General features: G+C 45.7%; 1 protein-coding gene across 3 annotated transcripts in view; it reads right to left on the bottom strand.

The window, feature by feature from the left end:
• SMOX (spermine oxidase) overlaps positions 1 to 22920 on the bottom strand; it is a 65391-nt gene extending 42471 nt beyond the window's left edge. For 2 of the 3 annotated variants that reach the window (XM_019553171.1, XM_019553175.1), the window contains exon 1: positions 22891 to 22920. The gene's annotated coding sequence lies outside the window, so the exon portion shown is untranslated. Of the gene's footprint in view, positions 1 to 9726; positions 9766 to 22890 lie in introns of those variants that run through there. The other variant, XM_019553172.1, reaches the window with a different exon arrangement.

Genomic DNA, 22920 nt, shown 5'->3' with positions numbered 1-22920 from the left:
CAGCTGGAGTACTGCGTCCAGTTCTGTGCGCCCCACTTCAGGAGGGATGTGGACAACATGGAGAGGACCCAGAGGAGGGCCACCTTCATGATCCAGAGACAACAGGGCAGACCCTACAATGAGAGACTGCGGGACCTGAACCTGTTCAGCCTTCACGAGATAAGGCTGAGGGGGAACCTGGTGACCGTCTATAAACTCACTAGGGGGGACCAGAAGGGTTTGGGAGAGACCTTGTTTCCCCTAGCCCCCCCGGCATAACAAGGAATAACGGCCACAAGTTGGAGACTACTTCACGGTCAGGGCGGCTAGGATCTGGAACCAACTTCCAAGCGAAGTGATGCTGGCTCCTACCCTGGGGGTCTTTAAGAGGAGGCTTGATGCCTACCTGGCTGGAGTCATTTGAGCCCAGTTTTTCTCCTGCCCAGGCAGGGGGTCGGACTTGAAGATCTACAAGGTCCCTTCTGACCCGACTTCTACAATTCTGACTCCCAGAGGCTGCTGTGTTTGAATGAGACAACAGTTTTCCTATGTTCTGTGGTCTGAGTTATTATAAATGCTCTGCTGTCCACCCATCAAATGAGGTCAGACTCTGTGATGCAATATAGTATTAAACAGGATGTAGTCTGGGGAGATTTTGCAGCTGCAGCAAGGCTTAAATTTGGGCTCAGTGTTTTCTTTGCCTGGCACTGTGCACAATTTAGCCATCAGTAGGTTTCTCCAAGATCCTTCTACAAGGAACACCTCCTAGGAGAGGAGCAAGTGCTGGCAGGGAATCCTCTACGCCCACTGATCCCCTGAGCTGCACAACGTGGAGTAGGAGGAAAAAAAGCCAGGTGAGTTAATGCTGATGTGTTGATATCAGCTTGCTCCTAGGACTCCTATAAAAAGAGAGAGGTACAACACCAGACCCCAACTTCACTGGATCACCTGATCCCTGCTATAGCTCACAGCTCAATGCCCAGGCTTGGCTTGCTCTGATTTGGGGAGAACAATGCAACAGGGGAAAAACTCAGCTTGTGAATTTGTCCAGTCCAGCCCTATTGCTGTAGGAAACGCGAGTTTCCCCTATGCCTTGGAAGAGGAAAAGGATGACAGAGCACCTAAAGCCTATGTTAGACCCACCTGGCATGCTTCATAACACAGTCCAGTGGTTCTTGACCTTAAAAGACTCAAGGCAATGCCAGTTCTTAGCTGTCACTTGGGGGTTTTTTCCTACAAATCATGGAGCGATTCTTCTGTCGCAAAGAACTCAGAAAAGCCACAACCGTTCAGAATGATCTTGACACTACTGACTCCTATTTAAAATCTCTGGGTTTATCTCGTTAAACCTGAAAAATCTATCTGAACAAGAGATTGCAGAGCAAGAAATAATACACAGACTGGATTTCATTAAGTATGGTTTAAACAGGGACTATGGATTCTTATCCCATTATCGGGATCAGCTTTGGTGATGCCTTTGTTCCCATAGCTTGTTTGTTTGCCTCTACCAGCACACCAACACAGTCCCCTCGCCTCCCCCTTCTGCCTATTGTATTCAAATTTCTCTCTCCTTATACACTGCTTTGTGCACATCCTTTCACGGCATCTGATGAAGTGCCTTTCAGCCCACAAAACCTCATGCTATATATAGATATATACTTTGGTTAGTATATAAAGGGGAAGATCTGTCATGCTTTCTACCTGACTTCAGACTAATACAGCTAACTGTCTCACTTGTTAAAACCAGCCTTAATTATATCAGCCTTGGCTCTCTATCTTGGAATATGGAATACAATGTGGTCTTGATCAAATAAACACAGATCTTTGTTTCTCATGTGAATCACAGTGAGCTCAGAAGTGCTCTCGGTTTTGAGTGGGACCTCTCACTTCTCCTCCTTATCCTGTCAAGGGAGATGAATTGGTTAGTTTTTGCTGGAAGTCAGCACAGGTTCCAGCTTGACTCCAGAGTTGCAGGCATTTCAGGACACTGCCTGAAGGCAGTATGGTCAAGATATTACAGTCTTTAACCACAGTTTAGAAGCCAGACCTAACAACCTGCACTAAAATAGCAGCATGGCTCTTTAAATAGCACCATTTATGTTACACTTGAAAGTGGCACACGCTCTGAATCTGTGATTTTCAGATGTCCTTAAACAGTAGCCACAACTTTACAATCAAGCCACAATGAAAAGAAATAGGAGACGAACTATGCTCTCAAATAAAAAATATCCTAGACCAAATTCCGTACCATTTTTTGCCACTGCAATTTCACAACAGCAGGAACCGGTCTGCAGAATCTGTCCTATCCAGCAAGTATATATTTAGAAGGGGTCTTCCCTTGCTAGCGTTTTTCCTGGACTTCTGAAAGCCCACCAAATACCACTGCACAAAGAAGTACAACTTTATATTCTTACTAGATGCATGAGAGAGACTAACTTCAGGACTGAAAACACCCACAACACAGTCCTTGTCACTATACGGCTTTAAGTATCATTAACAGGTGCATACGCACAGGTTATTCCAAAGTCTGCAGCTTTCTTGAAAAAAAAAAATCTCTCATTCAAAATTGTGCACTGTAACCTGTGTCAAAAAAGTAGAGAGTATGAAGAAAGTAAAATCCCAGAGCTTGTGACCTGGCTGTGGTTGCAGGCTCGAAGTCCCCCCTACCCCTCCAGCTGCCTGCACTTGCCTTCAATGCAGATACTGTACTGTACATGATTCCTCTGAAGTGAGGGAGGCACAGATAAGGCGCAGCATCAGGCTCTGCACAGGCAGGAGCACTGTAGAGGGAATGGGCAGAATAGTGCAGTCCTGTGCCATCGATGCCCATGCTAGATCAGAACTTTCCAGGCCAGAATCGACCTCTTCATGGGCTGGATCTAGCCCCATGGGCCATAAGTTGCCGACTCCTCTCCTACAAGACAAAGTCACCTAGATGAGGAAGCAGGAATTGGAAAGAGGCTTCTGGAAAGCTAGCGTTGCCTGTGGTTTGACTGATGGGTTGGCTTCTGAGATCAGTACTAATACACCTATGACTAGGTCAAGGTGGAACAAGGAAGGAAGTCTCCATCTTGAACCCTCTCACTTGAAAGTTAGGCATTTTCCCCATACTGATGAAGGAGTGTGCTTTTTGTATATGAAAAGTACATGGTCTTAACACCTGCCAATGAGCTCATGTCCAGCCTCAAACTGTTTGATGATGCTGTAGAAAATTAAACAAATCACTGCTATGGAAAAGGCAAAATAACTTAAATCAAGAGACCCAAATTTATCCATTGTAATACTGCAGAAACCATTCATTCTGCCGCCACTTTCCTTCATGAACACCTGGATCATGGACCCAGAGTAAAAAAGAAGAAAGGGTGGGGGAAAAAGCAGAAGATTGAGGAGAGATAAGAATGCAACCATTGCACAGGGCAACATGAGAGATGGCTGTTTCCACAGTACTGCCTACACCCAACCTGAGCATGAGGATGAAACTGTATCTTGGAGCTCTAGTGCCAGTTTAAAGCCAAGAGAGACAAGCAGTGGCTTGAGATCACTGCATCTTCCACCACAGTAAGCTACACCCTTCAGTATCGCAGGATACATGAAAACTATAAGTATTTATCTGTACAACATGGCTATATTAAAGTTTCTTCTCAAGGTTACCGAGATGTGCCAGAGTTTAAACAAACTGAACTTCATCAGGGGTTGCATTCTTTTTAAATCAACTGTTAATTCAAGTTCTTTTGCCGGATTAGACAAGAAGACATTCAGAAAGAGGCAAATTAAGCAGCATAAACTCTTTCAGATTTAAGAGAGTTTCAGAGCAGCAGGAAGAATGGTCATGTGGTTAACACAGCAGAGTGAGAATGAGAAGACTTGTATTTTATCTTCTCTCCCACAGAATTCCTGTGATGCCAGTTAAGAAATATAGAGGGTTTTATCCACAAATGATACATCCATCCAATTTCCACTTACTTAGATGGGGAATGATTATGCTCAGCATGTCACACACTACCCTCTCCGTGCTTTGCTTTCCTCTTCTGCAATAAGGGAATGACATTTCACTATGACAAAAGAGTATTTTCATTCAAATTTTAAAGGGCTCCAAGATCCTCAGATGAAAAAGGTGCTGCAGGAGCACAAAATATTCATAAGATTTGAAGGCCAGATAGAAGCATTGTAAGTAATCTGGCCTGACTTCCTTTGTAACAAAAGGTTCCCGTGTCTGCCAATTGTTGCATCAAACTCGTAACTAGAAGCTGAATGTATTCCCCAAGATCAGATGGCATGTTGATAAGAAATACTGTAAGATTTGCCACTTAGACATGGATCAGCTGTTTCATCCAAAATACAACGCCTCCAATGTAACGAAGATCTAAAGCAGTATAGAGGAAGCCTCTTTCTAAATTTAGATTAGAGTTTTCCTTACTATGTGTGAAGTTCCTTTTACTTCCCCTTCCTGTTTAGCCAGTTTGACCCACCTTGTTTTTCCACTGCGAACATAAAGGCTTGTCCTACAGAGGATGGATGTTTTTATCTGGGCTACCTTCCAGTTTAAAGAGAAAAAAAAATTACACTTGAATGAAACACAGTCTCTGTACTTGGAAGAACTTGCTTTGAAAACTTGGGAGGAAGCAAAAGTCTCCTTCGTTAATAAAGAGACCTGATTAACGTTCTCAACCAAGTCTTTCTATAGAAGGAAACAGTGTTTGCTTGGGGAACTGTGTGCTTTCTTTACAATGTCACCTTCAGGAACGGTGGCCAGCATTTTAAAGAGACACTCCAAGGTACCCTATAACATTGGAAAACAAGGTCAAGGTCTTGGCCCTTACCTTTGGGCTCAATGACCTGGGCCAGAATGAGGACTAAGACCGATACCTCCACTCTTCCAGCACAATAAAACCCTCTGCAGCAAGGAGAAAGATCATCTGTGATGGACAAGGAGCTTTCCTGGGGGCCAGTCCAATACCATAAAATAAGATCCCCAGAAACTAAAGGCCATCACAAGCTTCACCATGTTCCAATCCAAAAACCTTGCCTTCTCTAAAATATATAACAGAATAACAGAAAAATAGAGCTGGAAGGGACCTTGGGAAGACCAACTCCCAGCTCAAGGCAGGATCAGCCCTGTCTAATCCCAGACAGCTATTTGTGTTGTCCGTACTTAAAACTACCAATGATGGGGATTCAGTAACCCCTGTAGGCAGTCTGTTCCAACACCTAATTACTCTGAGTTTGTCCCCCTAAAATCTAACTTGAATCTCCCTTGTTGCTATTTAAGCTCATCACTTCCTGTTCTGCCCTCAGTGAACACAAAGAACAACTGATCAAGAGCCCCTTTACCACAATCCCGATAAAAGTTAAACAAAAGTAATGAGTCGGCCTTGTATTTAGCTTAGGCTGTATCTGCTTTTCCAGACCTGAGGAAAAGCATTTTGTGCCCAAAAGCTTGTGTAACATCTCTCCGAACTATATGGTTGTTCCAATAAAAGATAGTACACCTAACAAGCCTTGCTTCTCACATATTCCTTCACCATTGTGGCTACAGCAGCAATACTGCCAAATCCCCTCCCAATCTTCTCTTCTCTAAACTAAATAATCCCAGTTCTTCCAGCTACTTCTTGCATGTCATGTTTTCTAGACCTCTAATCATGTCTTTGCTCTTATGTGAACTCTGCAGTTTGTCAGTGCCTTTCTTGAAACACAGTGCCCAAAACCTGGAGCTAGCACTCCAGGTGAAGCCTCACAACCCTTGAAGAGTAGAAGAGTTGCATCGTGTGAATCCTGTTAGTATACCCCCCATTCTCCAAAGCATCTGCTACCCCACCCAACTTGATATCACCTGTAAATTCATTTCCATCCTCCAAGTCATTACGGACGATATTGAACAGCAGTGGAATCAGGACAGACTTCGGCAGTACCCCACCTGATACCTCCTCCCAAGCTAACATTGAGATCCTAACCAGTCACTAAGCACACTAATCCCACTACTTAAGCACCCCCCTGCCTTATACTAGACCGTATAATCTAGACCAGTAGTTCCTTTTTTTTTTCCACACCCCGCCACTGAGAGCAAAGTACAGTGGTGGGGAGTCCTAGGGGCAGGGGAGCTCCCAGCACGCAGTACATCTCCTTTTTTCTGTGCAGCGCCACCAGCATTGCCCCTGAGGCCCTCATTTGTGTCACAACCCGGGCTTGGGAACCGCTGATCTAGACTATATTGGAACACACTAAAAAAACCTTCTTACTGAAGTTGAGGCCTATTCCATCCATTGCCCTCTCACCATCCCCAAAGCCCAGCACCTTGTTAGAGAAGAAAATCAGGTTGGTTAGGCATATGTAATAAACATACTGAAATATTTTCTCTAAAACTGGTGACAGTGCTCAGATAGAAGCTACAGTTTGATGAAGTGTTTGAGTGAAATTCTTTGGTCAGACAAAACTACCAACAGTCACCTTGGCCTTGAAAAACTCTATGAAAAAGCTTGCAGAAAAGGACATATTTGGCAATGTCTTAGTTGGCCTAATAAAAGGTATCATCTCTAACCCAAAAGTTCTAGAGTTTTGCATTTCTTTTTGTCTCACACCAATAAAGCTACCAAATACATTCCTGAAAATTTTAAGAGCGTCCAAATAACAGCGATTCAGGTAGAGTGAGATATTCGTTGCCAGTACTGTTCCCTGAGACACAGCTAATGAAATAAGTCATGTGGGCAATGTAATACTCCACTACATTTCTGAATTCTCTTACCATTTCTACTCTTCTCCCTTCTATTAACTGCACTGTAGAACTGGTTAGCCTGTATGATGTTATTAATGAAAGCTGGCAGTGGGAAAGTCCAATTCATCAGAAAGAGTCATACTCATTTGGCTTTGGTTTGGGACAGCAGGGAAGACATTATCAAGATGAATTCTAGCAGAAAGCATGAGGCCATCAGTTGATTAACCCAATTCGGACAAACCATTACTGAATAATAAAGAGCTATAATTCACTTTTACTACAAGCTGCGTGTTCAAATGAGGCCTACATCAGCAGCCACAAAGTTTCCAGCATTTGACAGCTGTTGGGTGGCTTACAGAAACTAAGTTGATAGTCTTAGGGCTTGTCCATACAGGAGAAATAGATCACAGTAAATTATTCCACAAGACACTCTCTAATGGACATACTTATTCCAAAGAAAGAGTGTCTTTTTCCATTTTAAGGGGGAGCTCCCAAGCTTCACATTGAGGCTCTACCGTGTCATGGATTAAGTTCCCCATGGAGAGGCACCTGAATCCTCTCTCCTGTTACACATCTCCACCAACACCCTTGTTAGCAAATCTCAGAAGACAAAGATGGAATACAGCAGAGACTCCATCCATCCTTTCCCTATGGAGCAGAGTGAAAACACCTTGGCCACATCTACACAAGCAGCAGTCTGCACAGTTGTTACTGCACGGTCATTTAGTACTTGCATAACCAAGTATTAAATGACTGCGCAGTAACCAGCATTACTGTGCAGTAGCTTCCCCGCATAGTTTTTTTTCCAGACGCTACTGCACACTAGCTGCCCACCAGTGCTACTGCGCAGTAGCATCTCATGTAGACGCACCCCTTAGGAAGGAACTTTGCACAGCTGGTACCGGTGCTGTACCTGTTGAGTGATGAAGGTCTCTGATCTCAAAGTAGTCAGCTGCTTGGAATACAGCTCCATCCTATTTCACTTTATGTGCTTAAATGGCCCTTGTGCCTCAGCATAATTGTAGTTTTTGGCCCTTAGACACAGTAGGCAATTCTGCTCTGAGACTTCAAGCATGTACGCACTCTCATTAGGGCTCCCCTGTGGCCAGGAGGCTATGTGATAAAACAAGGTCACCCAGGTATGTGCATACGGACAGGTAATCCCCGAAATTTTAATTACAGAAAAATCACAAGTGGGTGTCAAGCAGCAAAGTGGGCATGTTCTCATGTCATAGCCCCAACAGCTAAGTGGTTAGGATAGTTACCCAGGAAGCAGGACACTAGCCTCTCCTCTCCCCCATCAGGACTTAAACCTGCATCTCCTGCTTTCAGCCAAAAGTTCTTCCTACCACACCCCAGTTTAGACATTATCCTGACCTTTCTCCAGCCCTCTTCTTGAAGCTGGCTCCCTGGGCAACCAAATAAGTATGTAGGGTGACAAGGAAAGGAGCATGCCAGAGTGTGTGTGGTTCTGAGAGGTGGATGCTGCCCTGGATGGAAGAGGGCTCTAATCTGCACACTTGTTCCCAACAGGAACTTCTCCACCCATCTTAGCCTATGAATAATAAATGCAAGGTGCAGTGAGTCAGCTTCAAAAAGAGGCTGGGCATTGCCTAGTGTGCGTCTTGGTGATCTAAATACTTTGCTGGGAAATGCAAGTTCAAAACACCTCTGGTTGAGGCTTGCCAAGAACTTAGGTCCCATGTTCTCTGGGCAAGTACCCTGGGCACTAGGCTAGTGGGCTAAAAGGTAGGAGGCCTGACCCCACCACAGCGCAAAACAGAATTGCAAACTCTGCATAAATGCCCCAAATCTGCAGATGCGTGACTGTATGTGTGCCACATTTAGGTACATAAAGTGAAACAGTATTTAGCCCTTCTTCTTCAAGTTACAAAAAGAGACACATGAGCGTTTTTTCAGAATCTCATGCTGGGTGGAACAGAATCACAGATGGACACCTAAATCCTCTCGGGCATCTCATGTAGAATAAGACCTGGCCCTCCCAGCAGAGACATGCCTTGACAAGGCCGCTTGAAAAGGGTTCTCCTATTAAAATGTGTGGATGGTTGTATATTTAAAAAAAACAAAACCACTCATGTCTATCCAAAAATATATCAAATTAAGTGGTCCTAGAACAGTTTCATTTTGTCTACTGCTTGCTTTCATACATGTCACTCCAACTATAACACTTTTCAAACAGGTACGTCTTTTATATGCCATCATCTTCCATCTCAGTATGGAAAGAAAAATACTTGAGTATTTCTAGAGGTGCCAAATGGTTTCAATAAGCATACTTAGGTCTTTGCAGGTGCTCTGGCCCTGCTTACACTACATTTTCTTGAATGAAACAGCTCTGAGTTTACATCCAATGCAAAGTGTAGTATGTCAGGGCATCATGTTATTATATGGTATTCTTCTGTGCTATCTCTCTATACTGAGCTTAAATTGTTTTGCAGCACTGTACTCTTTTAATAAAAGCATTTTACAATCAAGTTTAGTTCTTAAAACATAACTGTACCAGAAGCATGGACAGGATCTAATAATGCTTAGAGTTCCCAGTTTAAGACCTTAAAAAGCTCATCTAAGAAGTACAGACACAGATGTAAGCTCCCTGCCCAGGGCAGCTCACAGGAGAAGTGAAGTGATGCAGCACGCAAAGTGACATCTTAGTCCTCTGCTGATTATTTGTAAACATTTGCATTGCCCACTTCAAAGCAGACTGAACATAATATACTTATAGAGTCATGTAGTGCCCATTATCCAATTACACAACCAGCTAGATGCAAGTAACAGCACGTAGGCAGCGAAAGCAATTGCCTGGTATCTGGTCCAGATTTGCCGTGTTTCTTATTTCTTGAGCATTTGCAGAAGGGGGATTGGTATTGGTTCAAAGGCTGCTTTGAAGACTGCATTTGTATAATAGTTTAATTGCATTACAAGCCCAGAGTGGCACCACGCCGGCTTCCCCTTGATCTTCTGGAGTTGTCATGTGGCAGCTGTCCTGTTATGAAAGTTCTGAAAAAACTGGTTTAACTCACATGTTTCTATCTCCTGTGTGAATGGGGCAGACCTCATCATCATTCTGGTCCCTTTCCACCTTGGAAAAAAATCAATGAAAAGGGTAGTGTTCAGATATGACCGATACAGACAGAAGGAGATATTCTTTGCTGGTACTTTGTTCAATACTTGATAAAGGATGTAAGGAACAAATTATTACATTTTTCAGTGCCCTCCAGTATGTTTTATAAGCAAACAGAAGGGAGACTGTCCAGGTATAAACACCAGAGGGTGGGTGCAAAGACTGCTCTTAGAGTACATTTTAAAATCTTACTTTCAAAATGAGACATCTTATCAAGTACAGGCCTACAGGGCTGTGTCCTGGACCTGGGTCTAGTCAATGTTTTCATTAACAAGGTAGATGATGAAATAGAGAGCACGCTCATAAAATACGCGGATGACAGATTTTCAGGAAGAGCCGAAAGTGCTTTGGAGGACAGGATAAGAATTCAAAATAACCCTGAAAAAAGAAAAATCAAGAGAGGTAATTTAAAATCAACAAGATTAGATTCAATAAAGGCAAGTGCATACAGTGCTATGCCTGGGAAGGACAGATCAGATGATGGGGTCAACCTTTCTGGCAGGCACGTCACAAATGAGCACCTTCCCTCAGTGCCACTCAGATCCCCTTCCTCTGCCTGACTGCTGCTCTGCTTTCTGCTCTCTGCCCTGCATTCCCAGCTCAACCTGCTGCTCTTCTTTCTGCTCGCTGCCCTGTCTACTGCTGTGCTGCCTCTCCCTCCCTGATTTGCCCATGTGCCACATACAGAGGCTGCCCATACCACTTGTGGCATGCGTGCCAGGGGTTGGTCTCCTCTGATCTAGATAGCCTCTTGATCCAAAGCAACTAGCTTCACCAGTTCTGTAGAGAAAGAGCATTTCCCCTTCTATTACTAGCACTGTTAGAAGTGTTTAAATGGTAGTACTGCATTACTAAGAATTGAAAAAGGGAGCCCAACGTGATGCATATTGCTTAGGGGGACAGGGAAAATTTTTATCAAGATAAATTCTGAGGGAAAGTACATGAACTTCATTTGAGAAGCCCACAGCAGACAAGCTATCGCTGTATGCAGGTAAGACGTGGTGGGGACTCAGAGGGCACGACACAACGGTAACTCACTGGTATGGTAGACCACAAATCAAATGCAGCCTGCAGAGGCAGCCACAAAGTCTCTAGTGTTGGACTGTTGTTCAGTGGTGCATAAAAGCTAAGCTGGTGGTCTTTGGGTTTGCTTCCACAGGAAAATAGCCCAAACTACTTATTCCACAAGAGCCATTCTTATTGCAGAAAAAGTGGTGGGGGGAGGGAGGGGGGTCCCTCTACCTGAAATTAATAGAGGGCTTTAAATTCAGGCTCTGCCTTATTCTGAAAGAAGTTCCCCATGGAGACAAGCCTGCAATTTTTTTTTCCGGTTACACGTCTTAACCACCAGTCTTGCTAGAAAGGCTCAAAGCTGGAACATGCCACGCTTCACCCATCCTTCCTCCGTACAGCTGGTGAAGGCACCCGAGGGAAGAACTTTATGCTGTACATATTCAGGGTTAAATAAATGACAGGATCTGAAAAGCTGCTAATAGAACTGTTGCTACCGGCTTTAAGTTCATTTAAAACAATTCAAATTAAAAAAGGAAACAACGAAAATACCAGTGTGCATGCTGGCGAATACAGCTGCTTGAAGTGGCAAGGCAAAAATACCACAGGAAAGCCATGGATGAAAACCCTGGAGGAGTTCACACAAAGCGCACAATGCTTCAGAAGGGCTCGGGTGGCATTACTTCTTAATTGATGTACGCAGCCTAATCCCCAAGGTAAACCAAAAGCAATTGTAGCCTCAACAAGTGTTTCAGCAACGTGCAGATTACAATTACAAAAGACACTAGCTCCCTCCACGAACTCAAGATAAAGTCTCCCAATATAGACATACCCGTATGCAACTGTGCCCTGCCCTCCCCCTCACCAAGCTTTCCTAGTAAAATGTGGAATAATTAGTACTACAGTTAGTAAAAAGTGGTCACATTTTTTTTTTTTTAATAAAATTGAACACTCCCGGAGTTTAATTCCCTTCATGGAAGCACATACGTTTCACTTCAACAAACACATCCTGTTACATACATTTTTTCTTATAATTGCACATGAAGACCTTGATGCTTTTCAGTTTACAGGGTAGCTCTCACCTTTCCCTGGGGCCATGTATACTGACCTTTAAAGTCACCTTCTCTATGCATTTCTGATGCACAACACGACCAGAAGAAGGATTTCAACTAGTGCCAACTGCAGCATTTTGAATAATGTGGACATCTGTCCTTTTGGAACCAAAAGGAGATCAAATCCATTCACATTTATCAGCACACAGCCCTCAGCAAGCCACGGGACTGCACGTGTTGTTAATCAACTGCCACTTAGCATCCTTTTTTCTAAGGATATAACAATTCATCTTCATCAAGCAAACAGTTAAATGTTGCCAGGAAAGTTGACTGGCATTTTTAATGGTTTAACTTTGCAAGCAATGCTTCCAACATCTCCTTCTGCCACACTTATGTTTAAATGCAACCTCTGACCCCAAAGCACAAAAATATTACTAATTTTATGAACATGGGAATAATTTTATTCACTGCTGATGTGCAAATATTGAGTCTATAGGAGGAAATGCAGCAGGGACGCTGTAGTACATAATAGTGTAGGAAAGGAAGTGTAAAATATCACAACCCAACTAAAATTGCCTCTGAATGCTGGAAGCTGGAAGGGAAGAGGGGCAGGGAACAAATCAGTCTAGACAGGCCCCACACAAATACTCTTCCCTTTAGCACTCCAGTGGGTGTGGGATACAGAACACTCGGTGCTCTAAACCCAGTCTGGCGGCTCTCACGTTTTTCCTACCACGGGCATTGATTTTTTAATGTGCCAAGAGATATGAAATCATACAACAGGGCTGTCCAACTGGTGGCCCATGGACCATGTGTGGCCCACAGGGGGTAACATTGCAGCCCCCTGGCTCCTGCTCAGCTGCTACTCCCCACAACCATTCCAGCTGCAGCCAGAGGCTCCAGGTTCCTCCCTCCCTCCTCCAGCTGCCTTTTCCTACCACCCCTCTGGGCAGGGGAGGATGGGAGGAGTGCAGGAGTGTACCAGGAGCAAAAAGGGAACATGGGCATGTAGTGCAGTGGCTTGCGGGGTGTCCACACAGGTGTGTAGTGCAGCAGTGGGAGCACCCAGACAGCCCAGAGGCCCAAGGCTTGCCCTGGCGTGGTCCAGGAGACATGTGGCCCTCACTGGTGTGGCCCACAGATAGACAGCTGTCATAAGAGAGCATGTAGGCTGAGATACCCGTGCAATAGAGGAGTAAACAGTTATGTTTCTACCATAATTCATGCAAACATTTCTGTACCATGTGAAAAATAGCATGCGAAGAGGCTCTTACCTCGCCTTCTGAAACATGAATATGGCAGTGAAATCCTTTGGGGCAACACAAATGAGAGGATTTTGTGAAAAATGCATTTGAATAGAAGCTGGAAAGATGAAGAAAAAAAAAATTACAGCTCTCACTTGCTAATAGGAACAGCTTAGTACTGCCCCACCCTTTTACTGTACCAATATTCAAAGGATCATAGAGCATTTTTATAGACATGCTCTGGGAGGCCAGGGAAGGAGGACACTTTAATTAGCCTGGAGTGTCTGGAGTGTTACGTGCATCAGCATCCCTGCACTGAAAAATGTTGCTGCAGATGCTCTAACTGAAGCTTGTTGAACCACCTTTAGTGTAAATCACCCCCGCCACCATTTTTCAGCATGGAGGCACTGATACACATGACACTGGAGTCTGCTGGAGTGCGGTAATTACTAATTACCATGCTCCAGGAGACTCAATCAAGTCTGCTCCAACAAGCTGTAATTACAGTGCGTTAGAGCAGCCTCTCTGTAGAGGTGCACCAATATGTCAGTCCGATATCAGATCAGCACCGATATCAAGAAAATTCACTGTATCAGCAATCGGCTTGATGTGGCCAATAATTTGACCAATAAATGTCCATGCATGCATGCAGCCACAGCGCAGCACATAGGCCATGAGGAGCGCAGCCCAGCAGCTTGAAGAACTGCATGCAGCTGGTAAGTCTGTTGTGGTGGAAAGTGAGGGGGAGAGGAGCATGGGGGGTCAGATCAAGGCCCCCATGGTAAGGGAGGGAATGAGGCTGAGGCAGGCGCTGCCCAGCCGGGGAGTCACAGCTGAACCAGAAGGCACGGGGAGGGCGTGTAGCTCCTGCCACTGCGCACACCTCAGGAGGGCCTGGGGAGGGGCATGTGGCCCCAGATCTGTGCAGGGCAGGGTGGGATAGGCTGCCGTTGTGGGCTGGGGCTGGGGCAGGCGGGAGCAGTGCTGGGCGGGGGGTTGGAGGGGTCTACAGCAAATTTTGGGGTGGCTGCAGGCCCCCTCTCTGTAGTCCCCCTTCCAGTGCCACCACTGCCCGCCCCGAGCGCAGCCTGACCCAGCCCCCACCGGGAAGAGCCCAGCACAGCTCCAGCCCCAGCCCGCAGCTGCAGCTCGCCCTGCCCTGCATGCAGATCTGGGGGCACAAGCCCCTCCATGCCCTCCCAGGGTGCGCACAGCAGCAGGAGCCACCACCCCCATCCCCTCACCCCCTGGACAAGCTGCAGCTCCGTCCCACGCCCCGCCCTGTCCTGGCTTAGCAATGCCTGCCCCAGCCCCTGCCCCAGTCCCAGCCCACTCCTCCCTCACTGCAGGGTCCTTGACCTGCTCCCCCCATGCCCCTTCCCTTCCCCACCCCCTTCCACAACAGGCTTACCCAGGGGCAGGCAATTATTTCGGGGGAGGGCTGCTTACTGAGTTTTGGCAAGCCATCAAGGGCCTCATGACAGGCATCCAGGGGCAGATAACTATTACTTTTCTAAATGTTTTAAGGCCCCACGGGCCGGACAGAATGGCCTGTTGGGCCACATCTGGCCCACAGGCCACATTTTGCCCATCCCTGGGCTTACCAGATGCACATAGCTCTTCAAGCTGCCAGGCTAAAATCTGTTTTCTGCTATGTATTGGCCAATATGCCTCTTTAAAAATCAGCTATTGGTATCAGCCCCCAAAATCTCTATCAGTGCACCCCTACATGTGTGTAGGAGCCCATAGTCACTGCTGCATTTCAGCACCACTGCTGCCAACTCTCTACTGCTCCCCTTCTCTCTCTCTCCTCCTACCTTTGACCCATCCATTTTCAGTCTATACCCCACAACTAGGGTCTTGCAGCCTCACAAAATATGAGGCTAATGAGATCTTCAGGGCTGGAATCTCTTTTACTCCTTAAAATAACAGCTCCGAACAAAACATCAGTGCTTAACAGTAATAAAACTCTGACCACCTGCTTAGAATGCCAATACTGGTCCCACTTCCAGCACTGTCTGCTCCTTGGCTTGTATGCCCCGAGCTCTGGATTGGTATGCTGCTTGTCTAAACTCTAAGGGTCAGAGCCTTTCTTCTTCCCTGCTTACCAGGTACCATGCATATGCAGGGAACTCAATGAATATCAACCCTTCATGCCCATCCTTATTAACACATGAACCTAACAGAATAAGGGATGGGTATAAAAACATCATTCCCCCAATCCCTCCACTTCCTCGGTTCTGCCAAGGACCCCAGAGAAATCAGTGAACTACTTTACAACCCCATTTCACCATGCAGGAGGTGCAAAGTGAAAAGGGGCTGAACTGATCAGTGTTAACAACAGGCCTGAAGATCCTCTGATAGCTATGATAAAGCAGAAAATCCCACCAGAGGATCCAATTTTCCATCGTGCTTACATATTAAACTACCTAGAGCAGAATGGTCTTTTTGTTCAGCACCTAGCACAATGAAGCCTTGCTCTTGGGCACTCCCACAAGACACCTGAATCATTCATACCCACATGGTTTGCAATTTGCTTAGTTTGCTATTACTGTGTTTGATGCACAAGCAGCTCAGCTGTTTGCTGCAGATCTTACTTCGAAGGGCGCTGCTTCTCCGCTCAGCCAGAGCTCCTCCGGGCTCACATGCAGCTGCTCAGGGACTCAGCTCCTCAGTGCTCCTGTGCAGCTGTTGGTCATCGTTAAATGTACTCCAGGCTACTTCACAAGCCTTTTTTCCTTTGCATGGCGGTAAGGAACCTAACCCTGTAAAGAATCCAGGATCTACCATAATAGCGGCCTATCATCCCATCTTCAAGGCTGGCCAGCAACACAAGAAGACATAAGAAACTCTGAGTTGGACGACCAAAGGATCATTCGATCTTTGACTAAAGCAGGAGGCTTCAACCTCTCAGGTGCCTTTTTCTACCTAACGTAATTGTTGATGTTCTCATTATCTATATGCATTATCTATCCCTAACTGTTACATTTGAACACTTACCAAATTCTTTGTTTTGATGTTTCCTGACAGCAAACTTCTCAGAGCAATGATGCCTAAAAATCAGTAGTGTCCATTTTAAAACTGCTGACTTTCCAATTCACCCAAACATTCATTCACACCAGTACTATCCAAAATTGTCAAGAGAAACTTTCTTTTTTATCCTGCCTTTTTAGCAATCCCATTCCTCACAGTCTTTCCATACGGGGATGTCACTTTTTGCCTCTAACTATTTTCATCACCAGTCTCTCAATACCTCGTTTCTGACATGGAGTCATCAGCTCAGTCAAGAGCATCTCGGGGGTAACATAAGGACACTATATCTTCAGTATTGCTTTTTATCTTATTCTTTATGCCACATAACCTTTTCGTTGCTTTTTTGACTTGCCACTACATACATGCAGAGTTGAGATGTCCACTGAGCTGTTCACAGCAATAATGATTTCTTTTTCTTACTAGTTGCACAGTACAACCTAGTAAGAAGCATGAATAACATGAACTGGCCTTTTCAATACACATCACCTTGCATTTGTCCGCAGCAAATTTACATCTGCCTCGGTATAAATTTGTTGAAGGAGTTTTGCTCATCCTACCTGAGGTTCCATGAAACCTTTTTTTGTAAACTGAATTTTGCACCATCTGCAGATTTCTCTCATCTTGAATTTTATCTCCTTTTTCCAATCAGTGTCACATTAAACACTGGCCCTGATACAACCTTGGGCCATTCACAACTGATTTAACTTTCTACATGGCAAAATGTTAATTGTTCATACCAGGGGTGTTAAACTCACCCTACCCCTCAGAGCCAGATTTGAGCTCCTTCAGAGGCCAGATCCAGACTTGGTGGTGGCAACAAGAGCAAATGGCAGCAGCAGTGTCAGGGTAAGTGGTGCTGGGTAGGGACAGCCATCGGACACACTCCTGTCACTGAAAGAAGGGCCCCGTTGCCCTGAATTCTGCAGAAGGGTCCTCCACCCCAAACTGCCAGGTCCACCAGGAGCCCCATAGGCAAGAAAAGATGGCTCTGTGGGCCAGACGTGGCCCACGAGCCAGATGTCTGACATGCACACTATGCTGTCTCAACTCAAGTCGAATTCATTTAGTTTTTCATTTAATGCCTTGGTTTTCTTAACAGCTTCCTAAGAGGGATGTTAGGCCAGAGTTCAAAAGTGCAATCCTGGAGACCTCTGCTCAGCTGCTGCTGATCGCCACAAGTCCCCTAGATGCTTAAGACACTTCGTCTTTGCAATACTAAATTGATCAAACATGCCAGTAACTTATTTTGATGACTGAAATTTAACTAATTCCAGCAGGACCTCTAAAAATGTCTTTAAAGAGAAAAAAAATAGCAACCTAGGAACAATCAATTCTTCTGAAAACCCCAGCAGCTATTCATGATTTTACATTTAGTTGTCAACTAGAAAAATACATTAATATTGTCCACTTTCAGGGTTTCAAGTAGATTTTCCTCCTGCAATTTTTTAATTCCGAGGAGAAATCTTCTGTGTGTCAGCCATGGATGGTGCATAACACCACATTTTGAAAGTGAACCCTTAAAAAGTTAGCAAAATGACTTAAACATAGGATTGATTTTGAATTAATGAGGCCAGGCGATTGTCTAGTATTCAAAAAACCAGTCTTACTCTGCTGAAATCAATGCAGCTGCAGTGACCAGAACAGCTGCGAATCTGGCCTGCAAGTCCCAGTTCTGCCTGTGACTTATGTGGCCTTCAACTCTCTGCCTTAGTTTCCCTATCTGCAGAAAGGAGATAACGCGCATCGCAGAGGGCGATGTTGAAACTATCTTTGAAGAAGAAATCTGCTCGAACCAAGGCCTTGGGTATGCCCACAGCTCTGTGGCTGCAGAATCTCTCCTCCTAACTTTCAAAACAGAAGGACACATTTAAAAAAAAGTTTCTCACGTCGGCAGTGTTGAAGGTAACCTTGAAAGCATGAGTCCAAGTCCAAATTAATGCAGTGCTGTCTTCTTGAGATCTGCGGCAAACCTTAAACAATGGCTCTGGAGAGTAACGAACTACTCAGTTCAGCTCATTGATTAAGCCTGAAGAGGCCCATTTAAAATAAATGGCATTAAGGACGTTGTTGCTGATCAATTTAGAGAAATGCCTCGCTCAAGTGCTAATCTTTTGCAGTCTTAAAGCTGGATCCCATGCCCTCCCAGGCACTAAACACCCAAACCACTGCCAATACCATCTCCCCTAACACCCATGGTGCAGATTTAGGTAGTCAACAGAAAAAATTGTGGCATATCAAGAACTGACAGTGTGGGGAAAACACTAAATACAATTTATTGAAGATACTCCACTTTTTAAAAACACTATGTTAACAAAGAGGTGCCAGTTTATCCAATACATCTCTGTTGTTAAAACCCTGCTTTGGTGCTGTTCGTCCCACAGAGAAAATGCAGCTAACATTAAGCAAGCTAAGGATCCTATTCTACAAGCCAGATCCCCTACAGAATGGATCACTTGAAGGGAAAGGGATCTCGGGAGTTATTTAATCTGCTGAATCTTTATCACGGGTTATACAAAGAGCTGAGGTTGGGTTTTCGGACCCAGCTGAGCTTGGACATTTGGCAGTTCAGGGAACCGCAGGGGCTTCCCAAAACATGTTTACACATCTGCAGGGCATTGCTGAGAAATTTAAATTCACAGACAGTCGTCCCACACTGGCATTTTTTAGAGTAGACCCATGCTTCAAACAATGCCACCACACTGCAAGGGTAGTATTCGCCACCCAACTCCTATCTTGTAAGTTGTTCACATTACCAATTACAGTATTCCTGGAATTTGTTGCAGGAAATACCATAGTAACAGCAATCTGTAAAGACACTGCATGCTAGCTATGCAAAATTCAAGGACTGTTTTTATGTAGAGTCAAACATTCCCCCCTGCAAAACAGACAGAAAACACCTGAACTCCTTGACAGCAAATGTTTCTATGAGAGGTACCCAACGTTGATACAATGTCAGGGAGAAGGAAAAGGGGAAACAAAATGATTTTAATTTGCTGTTTCAGCAAAAAATAAAAACAAGAAATGTTTTGGAAACGACAAAATGTTTTGCCTTGTATTTCCACAGCATTTTTCTGGGTGCTGCCAAGGCAGCAAATTCGGCCAGTTGTTAGTCATAGCAATAGATCTAGTTTTACCCAAAAGCACTGGGCTTTCAGTATGAGGGGCAAAAAACCTGGACTCAGTTTCTTCATTTAAAAGGATCTGAACCTACATCTCTTCACTCCCACCACCTAACGGGCATTTTGGTGGCTTAGTCTTACTGCCTCCTCTTCACACTGGCTTCCTCTGCGTGGACCTCTCAAACTTTCAAAGCAAGGGGACCCAGGTTCAGGTCTACTCTCAACCAGATCCGTGTCAGGAAGAAAAAAATTGTCCCTCCCAGCCCCCGACTTTGGCAGCAGAACCAAGAAAGCCAATTAGTTGTCCAGCTGTTAATTTCCCTGTATCTTCATTGCCTTTTGGAAAGGGAAAGCATGAAAAGGATTGGTATTTGTGGCCATGGGCAAAGATATAACTACATTTATCCATGTTCTGGCTGATTAATTGTGGCTGCAGAGACAAAGAGATGCTGTTACATTTGTGACTATAGCAGATTCTTTTTAATGCCTGTTACAAGGCACTCAGATCACGGGATAGAAGCAATTACATTTTATTTTGATATAATGCGTAGTCACACAACAGCAGCCAACGTACGGTTGACTTGGTGCTTTAACAATCAGGGATCAAAGCTCCTGAGTTTGGGACAACTAGAAATCTAAAGGCGCAGGGAGGCTTTCATTTAAAAAATAAATAAATAGGTTTCCAGTGATTTTTTTTTTCCTCAGGAAGCTGGTTTTGAAAATGTGAAGTGATACATATTAACTACTAAAGCTGAAAAAAACCCCACGTTACCAGGCTCTCCTTTTGCAGCAGACAGTAAAGATGGGTGAAAAGATCCCCTTGAACTCTTAATGTTCAACTCAATCACATACACCAAAAAAGTTACCTTGCAAGCCCTCTCCAAACTTTCTAAGCCATCCCTTTATGCATCAGACAGGAACATGTTATGACAAAACACTGTCTCATCAGCTAGCCCCAAAACACTGGCTCTTGCTTAGACAGATGAACAAATCCCAAGCATGCACTTGAAAATCAGAAGGTCCTATCAAGGAGCCTGGGAAAAGCAGGCAACCTGTTTGCCTAGCACAGACATTACTGAGATCCTATGGCAGGGGTCAGCAATGTTTCTGGGTAGAGTGCCAAAAACACCCGCAACCTCAACTTGCAAGATGTTGGCACACCAGGGGCAGATGGCGGGGGAGCCGTGAACAGCCCGATCCTTGTTGCAGCATCACAGCCCCGACCCCTTCCCCACCATCCGCCCCGAAGCGCATGTGCAAAACAAAATGCCTTCACGTGCCAAACTGGCACCTGTGCCGCAGGTTGCCTACCCCTGTCCTATGACACTCTTCAAACTGGAAGTCCCTCCAGATTCCTCCATCCCAAGCAAGCTGAGTGTTATTCTCTTCCCCAGATGTGGCTGCATTTCAGCCGTACCATAATGAACTTGTTGCAGTGCCGTGTTATCCTTCAGCAGGAATTGCTCTTCAGAGATGAAAATGCTAACATCCATCAGCAGCTCCATCCAGGACTGCAACATCAACAGAGGGGGAAAAAAATCTCTGTCCAGTTTTAACCTACAATGCACGAGTATGATGTTCTGTCAGTTCACTTTACCGTAACTGCTTCAAGGTGGGCGCGTTTACACCTGCACCTTTACTGTGCAGTAACCGAAAATCACGGCGCCGTATGGGCACACGTCTACACGTGCGCACCTGTACTGCACAGTAACTACGTGATGCAGGTAGAAAATTTATTCCCAAGTAGTTACTACGCAGTACAGCATGTGTAGATGCCTTACTGCACAGTAACCCTGTTTGTGTGGGCTGACTTGGGTGTAACGTTACTCCCAAGTCAGTGCACACATAGAATTACTGCTCAGTAAATGCATGTGCAGTAAATTACTGCACAGTATATGCACATGTATACATGCCCAGTGACAGGGTATAAATGGGGGCTGTGAGCAGAGCAAGAAAGTTTGGGAGTGGCTGGTCTAGTAGGCTAAGGAAAGAGTAAGGGCTACCATCCTACCTATGATCCTAACTCCACTGGGGAGCATCCCTGCCTCAGTGCCTCCATCTCTCCAACTGAAGCATAGGAAGATCTCTCACCAGCCACAGCACGATGCTGTAAAAGCCTTAACTTGTATTTGGCTAATACTCTGAAAGAGAAAGGGCTATAAGAGCAAAGTATCATCACTAAGTCAATAGTGTGTAAAAGTCTGAAAATACACACAGTTCTTACACAATAGGCTGCAACGGACCAAGGCAGGCACTATGTCCTTAACTCGACCTGTCTGGTTACTCTCAGAAAAGTATGCTCCCTTACATATTAAGTAAGCTTTGGATCGGCAGGGTGAAGTAAGGACAGAGTTCTGGCCTCAAACTTGCATTTGTGGCAGATCAGGAAGTGAACATGTGGATTCGATGCATATAATTTTTGCTTTTATACCCGGACAGGCATCGTGAAATGCAAGGATGGGGTGGGATCATCTCCACCTTTGTCTTTATGGCAGACCAGGAACGAAATAGGAACACATGCACATCAAGGGCTTTCCTTTTATTAAAGGAGTTTCTGGAATTAGGAGATTAAAGATCGAGTCGCGTCAGTGCGACTCGGAGGTCAGAATGGCAGATTTCGGGCTACGAAAGTCTCACGTTAAGACGGACCGCTGCCATGACAGCGCCCTATTATCATCATCCCAGTTGCTCCCGGGCAACTTCTGATCTCAGCTGACCAAGGGCAACTCGGTTGAAGGAGAAGAGAAACTAGCACCGGGGCGAAACTTGTTGGCCACCCTATTATAAAATCGGCAGAGAAGCCTCCGCAGCCAAGAACCGGCAACGAAACCCTTGACGTTTCGGTGACATTTACTACTCGACCTTTATTCATCCGAAACTCTTCGATTAAAGAAAAAACTCAGTCAATCCATCCACATGTGCACAGACGTGCAACAACACAGAGAGGAGACGGTATGTGCCACGGCTATACCCACTTGGCAAAACGGTACCACGCGCCTTTCCGTACGCACAAAAAACCACACAACAACAACACACCACCCCCGCCACCCAACAAGGTAAATACCCTCACGACTAGTTTCCTTATTTTTATCACGGTTCAGCACGGGGGGGGAGTCACAGGCTGCCGGGGACGACCGTGGGGTCCGGGCAAACGTTGCCATCGCCCGCGGGCGACGAGGGCCAGCGACCGGAGGCAGACATCGGTGTCGCCGCGGGCGACGCGCTTGCTGGGCCGTCCAGGTGAAGCGCAGAAGAGTGGAAGGGAAACGGAAAACCGGGAGCGGCGCCACAGCTCCCTCGCGCCCGGCCGCCCCTGTCTGCGGGTCCGTGGGAGCGTCTGTGAGGGGACCCGTCGCGCGCGGCGTCTCGCGCGTCCGAAACACGGCCGGGCTCGGCGCGGACACGCTACGGAGGGGTCGGGGCGAGGGTCAAGGGACCGGCTTTGTTCGCGGACCGCCTGCTTCGCCGTCAACGGCGACACGAGAGGGACACACGCACGCACGCACGCACACAAAGGGGAGGTGCGGGAGGAGGCAGGTGTCTCGTGACAGCCGGCGCCGCGGGCCGTGCGGCGGGGGCACGCGCGGGCGCTCGCGTGAGGTACCTCTCTCTCGGTGCGGAGGGGCTGGGCTGC

Source organism: Crocodylus porosus, unplaced genomic scaffold (assembly GCF_001723895.1).
Source record: "Crocodylus porosus isolate Cpor-Errol unplaced genomic scaffold, CroPor_comp1, whole genome shotgun sequence".
NCBI lineage: Eukaryota > Metazoa > Chordata > Crocodylia > Crocodylidae > Crocodylus > Crocodylus porosus.
The sequence above is the reverse complement of the archived record's forward strand: the minus strand, read 5'-3'. Positions and strand labels throughout refer to the sequence as shown.